General features: G+C 40.6%; 2 non-coding genes across 2 annotated transcripts; one reads left to right on the top strand and one right to left on the bottom strand.

The window, feature by feature from the left end:
- Positions 1 to 1,796: 1,796 nt before the first annotated feature.
- Positions 1,797 to 1,868, bottom strand: Trnah-gug. Its single transcript has one exon. It is a non-coding gene; the product is annotated as a tRNA-His (tRNA).
- A 920-nt stretch (positions 1,869 to 2,788) lies between these two features.
- On the top strand, positions 2,789 to 2,860 carry Trnap-ugg. The gene has a single exon. It is a non-coding gene; the product is annotated as a tRNA-Pro (tRNA).
- Positions 2,861 to 8,928: the final 6,068 nt, after the last annotated feature.

Here is an 8,928-nt window from a genome sequence, read left to right as displayed (position 1 = left end):
ATTATTATTATTATTATTATTATTATTATTATATTATTATTATTATTATTAAAAACAATAATAAATAAAACCTTGTTTCCTAGCCATTTAAATTATAATACGTAAACTAAATCAACTTCATTAACATTATACCTGACAAATAAGTAAATTGACATATAAACATTTCACTTCATTAACATATTCAATTACCAACAATAAAAATACCCAACAAATTACATTATTCCCAGATGTAAATTAGTTTACTTATTAATCCTTTTGTGCATAATAATTACGTGTTGTTATGATATAAACAGATAAACATCACAAAGAGAGATATAATGCTTCACTTAACAGGTTTTGTGTGAGAGTTACCGAGATGTAATAGAGCACAGGATACAACCGATGGAAGTATGGGACATGGTACAGTGCTCAGGGCCAGGCGTCATGGTATTAGTGCCTAGGCGTTTGCTATGCCAGTGCTCAGAGCTCTGGCAGCATATGGTATAAGTGCTCAGGCCAGGCGTCGCGGGCACGCCTTGCGGCCAGGCGCCTTTCCACGGGTACAGTGCTCAGGCCAGGCGTCATGGTACAGTGCGAAATAGGCGCGTCATGGCACAGTGCGCTCAGGGCCAGGCGTCATGGTACAGTGCTCAGGGCCAGGCGTCATGGTACAGTGCTCAGGGCCAGGCGTCATGGTACAGTGCTCAGGGCCAGGCGTCATGGTACAGTTCTCAGGGCCAGGCGTCATGGTACAGTGCTCAGGGACATGCGTCATGGTACAGTTCTCAGGGACAGGTGTCGTGGTACAGTACTCAGGGGCCAGGTGTCACGGTACAGTACTCAGGGCCAAGCGTCACGGTACAGTACTCAGGGACAGGTGTCATGGTACAGTACTCAGGGCCAGGCGTCATGGTACAGTACTCATAACTAAGTCTTAAGATAATTACGCGTAAAATGGTTCAATATACATGTAATTATAAGCTAGAATATAGAAAAAGATATATTTAGTTATGCTCTTAAATATAATTACCGTGTTTTCAAGGAGTTTTTTATTTAATAAGTATTTCCGAGGAAGACCTTTACCGTGTGGTTAAGTATAAGATATTTTTTTTATTTCAGGAAACTAATGAAAACAAACTTCTGTTATTTAGTAAAAGAAATTTAAAGAAGTAAGTATTCTGAAAAGATAAAACAGAAATAATTATGTTTATTTAGCCATTATTAACATTAACATTACTATTCATAAACAGTACACACACTATGTAGCTTTTTACTTGAGGCAAACGTAACCGAATATATTAATTTAAACGCATTATATTGCCACCAGATCCACTCATAGTTAAGACGTTAAGCGTAATGTTGGCACCTACAGTTTTATGTTAAACCTCTCCCAGTCCCCCCTCCCCCCTCACACTCCCCCACAGTCCCTCCTCCCCCTCAAAGTCTCTCCTTCCCCCTCACACTCCCCACAGTCCCCCCTCCCCCCTCACACTCCCCACAGTCCCTCCTCGCCCCTCCTAGTCTTTCCTCCTGCAGCTCTCTTGTGTTCAGATTTCGTACCTCAAATATATTCTTGAATCTTTCTCAGCTTTAGACAAAGTCTGTGGAATTGTTTTATTTTCTTCTGGAGATTGAACTCTTCCCTCACTGTCACGTTCACACACACACACACTAATTCTCTGGGTGCAGGAGGTCCCGGGTTCAAATCTTGGACAAGCCCTTTCGTTATGTTAGATGTTAAAAACTTCATAACATCTTTATAATCTTCAACAACTCGTGGGTCTGTAGCCGCCAAAAGGTTCTTAGAGTCACCCCCATGCCGTGACCAGGATTCGAACCTGGGTTATTGCGGCCACAACGCAATGTACTAACCACTATACGATCACGGCCGCTGACTCACATTGTAGTGACTCAGGAGATATTAGTTTAGACTACGACAGATTAGGTTCGCTTAGGATAGGTTAGAACAGGTTATGATAGATCAGGGTAGGTGGGGGCCAGGCGGTGTTTGCCAAGTGGGGTACAAGAGGCGTCTTCCAGGTGGGGTCCAGGTGTCATCCAGGTGGGCCCCAGGAGGCGTCTTTCAAGCGGGGTCCAGGTGGAGTCCAAGAGCCGTCTTTCAGGTAGGGTGCAAGAGCCATATTTCAGGTGGGGTCCAGAAGGAGTGTTCCAGGTGGGGTCCAGGAGGCGTCTTTCACGTGGGGCCCAGGAGGCGTCATACAAGTGGAGTTCAGGAGTCTTATTTCAGTAGGGTCCAGGTGTCTTCCAGTTGGGGTCCAGAAGACTTCATCCAGGTGGGCTCCAGGAGACGTCTCTCAGGTGGGCTCCAGGAGACGTCTTGCAGGTGGGATCCAGGGGCCAATTTTCAAGTGGGGACCAGGAGGTGTCTTTCAGGTGGAGTCCATGAAGCGTTTTTCATGTGGAGTCCAGGAGGCGTCTTCCAGGTGTAGTCCAGGGGGCGTCTTCCAGGTGTAGTCCAGGGGGCGTCTTCCAAGTGGATCCAGGAGGCGTCTTCCAAGTCGGGTCCAGGAGTCGTCTTCCAGATGGGGTCCAGGAGACGTCTTACAGGTGGGGTCCAGGAGGCGATTTTCAGGTGGGGTCCAGGAGGCGTCTTCCAGGTAGGGTCCAGGAGACGTTTTACAGGAGAAAATTAGAGTAACTGGAGAAAAGCTGCGACGTTTAGTGGGGTTACATTGGATAACACCCTTGTCACATCTGACCCGAGCTGGTTATCAAATCCACGTCACTCACGTTATCATTGCATGGAATCAATTCCTTAAATCTATCTATCTTCTCATTATTACTCAACGGCCTGTTGGTCTAGGGGTATGATTCCTGCTTTGGGTGCAGGAGGTCCCGGGTTCAAATCCCGGACAGGCCCGTTCGTTATGTTAGATGTTGGAAACTTCATAACATCTTTATTAACTTCAGCAACTCGTTTGTGTCTGTAGCCGCCAAAAGATTCTTAGATCAAATCCATGGACTTAAAGAATCCTTGTATAGTTTTACCAGGTGTGTAAATTAATGAAACAATAAGCCGGGGTAATAATGTAGTGAGTTTGTGTTTGAGGGCAGGACTGTTCCTTCCAGCACGTGTGATAGTGAAGTAGATGATAGCTCTGTTAACTGTGGTAGATGGTTGTTTTGGTAGTATGTTTGTTGTGGGGGTTGTGTGTCGAGGAAGGTTTGGGGAACCATTTGTCATTAGTCCTATTTCCTCAACCTCTAAATATACCACCAGTCCAGTAGCCTCATTACGTGTTTAATCTCCTGCTATCATTTATAAGATTAGGTTAGGTTAGGTTAGGTTAGGTTAGGTCAGGTTAGGTCAGGTCAGGTCATCCTCCACGAAGCTAATCTTGCCATCCACCGTAATATATCTCTTTTATTATCACCATTTTTTTACTCGCTTGCCAGTGATTTTCTCTGAGAATTTTACCCATCCCTCTTTTAAGATTTTTATACACTTTAATGTAAGGATTTTTACCATTTTCCTGTCTCTTATTCGTGGACTTTTATATTGCACTATTTAGATTCTATGTTTTTGTTAAGTGTGTTACTAATGTTTTGTCCTTTTCTCTTCTCTTCTCTTATTTTAGTTTGTTTTTATTTTACTATAATTTCTTCCCTTTTTTCCTATTTCCTCACTTCCTTCGCTGCGTCTACCGTCACTCTTAATAGATTATCTCCGCTAACACCTTCAGTACAGGGACGCCACTTCTAATACTTTATTTGGTTAACGCCAGACGATATTATTCAGCACAGAAGGGGCGCCGTACACAAGGGGTTAATGTTGTCTAGTTCTGCATCATGTGTCACGCCATAAACCAATCACAATAGACCAGTTGACACGAGACGCTGACAGCTAAGAGTAGTGTCAGGATGTTTATGTAAATGACGTCATAGCCGCAGCACAGGAACAGGGTGTAGTACCCGACCGGCTTAGTGAAGAATAACCTCGTCAGTCGCTTATGATTTGATACTGGTGTGTTGTTGAAGCTTCCGTCTCAAGGATCATATTTTAGAGGTGATGGAATTCTCTGTTATGGATTTCTCATCGACTGTATGTACTGGAAACTTTGTGGAAACATAGGAAGAACTTTATGTTTTGTCTAGTTACTGTATAAAGTTTCCACCAAGAAGCTTAAGAACTGTCAGATTGTGTAAGATTAGGTAATAATCACGACGTACAGTACCAAAGTTTTAATTGTACTTTGAAACAATCGTTAGTTGTTCGGGTAACTTAGCCATGGAAGATAATTTTTCTGAAAGTCGAAACTTCTGACAGAGTGCAAATTTTAAATGCTCAAAAAGTAGTTTTATTTGTGTTAATAGTATTGTACTCCTGTAATAGTTGAATGTGTTTTATCTTCATGTCGGGAGGAAGAACAATTTATGTTAGGTTGTTAAATTGGGTAAGTAACAATTAAAAGAAATTAAACTATTTGAACAGAGAATAAATTAAAGAAATATAGAAATTTGAGAAAAAAAGATGTAAAAAGTAAACCTCAAACTTCATAATTATATATTAACAAAAGACTGATAACTTATTACATCTACAGATAAAACCTTAAAGAACGAAATATAAAACACAGGAGCTACTGGCGCAACATGTTAGACACCCTCGCGTCTTAACTTATTAAACAAAGTCACTCTTATTTATCGGGATATGAAATTTTAGGTAACAGGACAATTGGAACAGATATATGAGTGATTAGTTTGGTGACGTTGTTGGAAGGCAGAGCGAGAGCCACGTTCAGTTGATGGCGCCATTATGAGTAACGACACATGAGCCAATAGTAACATCGCCGTTGTTGTAACATACAGCACTAACAACTTACCAGTGTTAACAGAGGAAGCTAAACGATATGATAATACTGAAGAATTATTAAAATACTTCATGGTGACGTAAGATAGTGAAGAACATTTAGGAATATAAGGATTTGTATTAGTGAATTGATTCCTCCATCAGCGAAGAGACTAATAAACTCGTTGAAGCTGTAGACTGTAGCTGTAGTGTGAGTAGATGACTAAAATTCTTGCAAGTTTCATAATCAATCAATCAATCAAAGTACCATCCTCATATCTGGGGGCTGGCGACCACAGTCCTCCACTTTAGACGTTTTGGGGCTGTTTTATCAATCAGGTATTATAAAAACATTATCGCTTTTTTTTTAATTATTTATTATTTATTTATTTTTAACGGGGATTAGCCCACCCGGGCACAGGTCAATGACCCACATCAAGGCCTGGAGGCGAAGATATTATAATAATAATAATAATAATGATAATAATAAGAATAAGAATAAGAATAAGAATAAGAATAAGAATAATTGATACAAAGTTAAAACAATAAATCATTAGAGAGAAACGATATATGTATGTTGTGTTGTCATAGTAAGAGAAACAATTGAGACCCTGCAATTGTGTGTAAATGAGGCAGAAAGTCAGATCAACAGCCTAGGACTTGGTCACAATTTTCGTGATGCCATATGGCAGCAGGGTCGACCATTAGACAACACATTGTGCTTCCAATGTCTTCCCAGACGGTAGTACCTCCCTGTTTGGTAGCTGCCTGTTTTGTATGGATCCTCAAGATAAATTATTTAAGGGAAGAAAACTCATAGCTATAAGGGTAAAATTTCTAAGGACCTGGGCCAAGACAGACATACAGGTACTGTACCAGGTAATGAGTCAGACCCACAGGTACTGTATCAGGTAATAAACACCTAACTCGGCTGGTTAGGTTAGGTTAGGTTAGGTTAGGTTAGGTTAGGTTGTGGCTACGCGACTACTGACTATACGACTAAAATAGGAAACATCAATTTTGAACTTCACAAAGGCTGTCCAATATTTTTTTCTTTAACTCTTGGTAATCAAACTTTGCTGAGAGATTACCTCAGAAAGATTAACCCATGATTGCGTGGGGCCTAAGACGCGGAGGATGATAATTTTGGTGCAGAATTTCTTAGGAGGAGCTACTCGTTCATGGTGCAGACATGTCTTAGAGACTGTGAGGAGACTTAACATATCTCATATATCATGTAGAATTATTACACTACAAAGTTATACAGTGTATTTTTCATATAATGTAACGCTTCATGCACCAATTGATTTTAAAGCACACTCAAACAAGAGGTTAATTAAAACAAGAATTATAAAGTGTAATAAAGTCATGCAGGAGAAGAGTCAAGACACAAACAACAGCTCATTGATCTGGTCTGGATTCATCTCGTTTGAACCTGCAGGCAGACTTGTGTAAGACGGAGGTGTGTTGTACAGAAACACAACACAACAACCTAATGTACATTACCAGGTGTGGGGAGTGGCCCATCAGAACACATCACCAAGTGTGGGGAGTGGCCCATCAGAACACATCACCAAGTGTGGGGAGTGGCCCATCAGAACACATCACCAAGTGTGGGGAGTGGCCCATCAGAACACATCACCAAGTGTGGGGAGTGGCCCATCAGAACACATCACCAAGTGTGGGGAGTGGCCCATCAGGTGCAGGGAGAAGTTATCCTCCCGTCGTCTTGTTTGCCTTTATAAATAACTAAACAACTTGTGATTACTTGTGGCAGTCAGGTGCACCGGAGTTTGTGGAAGCCATCACAAGTTTATGAATTTTCCTGCGGCAGACGCCCCCAGTGTCTTAACCTGAGAGTGTTTACCAAGAGTAGTGGTGTGTTGCCTCTCCTCCTTTATTACTGTGTGTGTGTGTGTGTGTGTCCTTGCGTGCGTGAGTGCATGCGTGCTTTGGTATATGTACGTGTGCGTGTGTCTGCGTACGTGTGTGACAACACCACGAATAAGACGACAGGTTAGTCAACAACATAAGTCTTCAACTCTCGGTTACAGAGACTGTCATTGTTTTTATTTTTAGCAACATTTTTGTTTATTTAATATTTTTACTTTTTCTGGCTCCGCATTACATAAATATGCTGCTGAATTTGCACATCATTTAACATGTTACAACGAGTCGTGTATATTATTAACGCCCATAACTGTGTCCTATTTCACACGCCATTTATTTCTTCCGTGTATGTTGTGAAAAATGTTTTGATCGAGCATGATGTTGGCCATTAAAATAATTGTAAAATGTCACAGCGTATTAATACACCATATTTCTAGCTACGTCACCTTTTATATTATCATGTTGATACTTGATTCGCCTTTTCAACATAAGCTATTATAGAATGTTGTCTATTAAGTGGCCTTTACCTGGATTAGCTCAGACACTACAGTGATCGGGATAATTCAAAAGACGTAAACATGAAGTTCGACCAAACATTGTTTCGTCACATCCACAGGAGAGATAAATGGAGTGTGAAATAGAAGAATATTGAGCAACTTTAAATGGACTACAACTTTTCTCCTATCAAGTGTTTAACTGGAGAAAATTCATCTCGTTTTCATCGAAATAAAAACACTTTTGGTAAAGCGGCGGTGAAAAGGTGGACAGGCTCCTCTGTGCTGGAGTTGTGATGATAACATTGGAAGGGAACACACAGGTTTATTAGACCACCTTTAGTATCACGCAACACATAATTACAGTTAATGGGTGTGAAACAAGAGCTTCAGGGATCAAGTTGCATTATTGGTTATAAGTTATGAAGGTGTGAAACATGACTCTCAAAACTTGGGTTCGAAATTAAACAGAACGGACTGTTGACTAAAGCAAGGTCTATAGAGTACAAGGTCTGCTCCTAGTGAACGAAACCGCGTCCTCCCGCGCAGGATGTTATTCAAATCCCTCAGGCCACTACAGATTGACTGTGAGTGTGTGTGTGTGTGTGTGTGTGTAATGACAAAAAACTAACAACCTTTCAAACATAAATTCTATTTCTTTTAATATTTACCTAAATCTTAGACAGGAGGACATTCATTACTCTAACATTTATTGACAATATACATGTGGGTTTATCAAGGTGTTTATATACCCAAGTAACTAATGAGATAAAGTATTAAAACAACCATAAACGACGCTCACTTGTTTAAACTGTTCTGTACTGTAGAGTTAAGAGTTAAAGTTCGGGTTCATTAACAAAATAAACAAAGGTTCAGAAACAAAAGGGTGGAGCTTATAGGTAGTACAGATTGTCTCTTATAACTTTGTTTATCTTTGAGACGAACCTCGGCCTCATTACCGACCTGCAGGACGACTACTGACACAGTTGTCACGGCAGTTATTCCTATATTTATCTTCTCCTGTTTGTCTTGTGTGTGGATATTACCATTATTCACTTACTGTACATGTTCTGCCTTTATTGCATAATATTGTACACCTTCCTTCCTTCATTCCGCCTCCTGGTGCCGCAAGAAACGCATGCGGAATTGGTACACATCGATTACTTCATTTGTTTGTTTTCTTGTTTACTTGTATGCTTGTTTTTCCAGGTGATATCTCTGGCCTTCTTTCAGCCAGAAAGATGAAATTTGGACACAATAATAAATAAGTGTTTTGGCTGTTTTATTTTTGGTATTATTATTTGTTACCTGTTGGTTTTTAAGAGTAACAATAATAAATAATAATAATTAACGGTTTATTGAAAAATTCTGCAGCCCGAAGACTGAAAAAATATACATTTGACATAAATGACTTATTACATACATTGATGGTTTAACAAAAGCCTCTCATTAGAGAAAAAAGGTAAAGGAACATACAGTGAACATACAGATTAATGTAGGTGTTGAACAGCAAACACGTAGTGTAGTAACTCCTTCCCAGATGGTGTTAGGAGGGACCGCATGTGGTGTAGTAGTTCCCTCACAGATGGTGTTATGAGGGACCTGACGTGTTGTAGTAATTCCCTCACAGATGGTGTTATGAGGGACCTGACGTGGTGTAGTAATTCCCTCACAGATGGTGCTATGAGGGGCATCACGTGGTATAGTAATTCTCTCACAGATGGTGCTATGAGGGACCTCACGTGGTGTAGTAATTCC

Source organism: Homarus americanus, unplaced genomic scaffold, assembly GCF_018991925.1.
Source record: "Homarus americanus isolate GMGI-L3 unplaced genomic scaffold, GMGI_Hamer_2.0 scaffold33540, whole genome shotgun sequence".
In the NCBI taxonomy this organism is placed as follows: domain Eukaryota; kingdom Metazoa; phylum Arthropoda; class Malacostraca; order Decapoda; family Nephropidae; genus Homarus; species Homarus americanus.
This window is presented reverse-complemented; position numbering and strand designations above follow the sequence as displayed.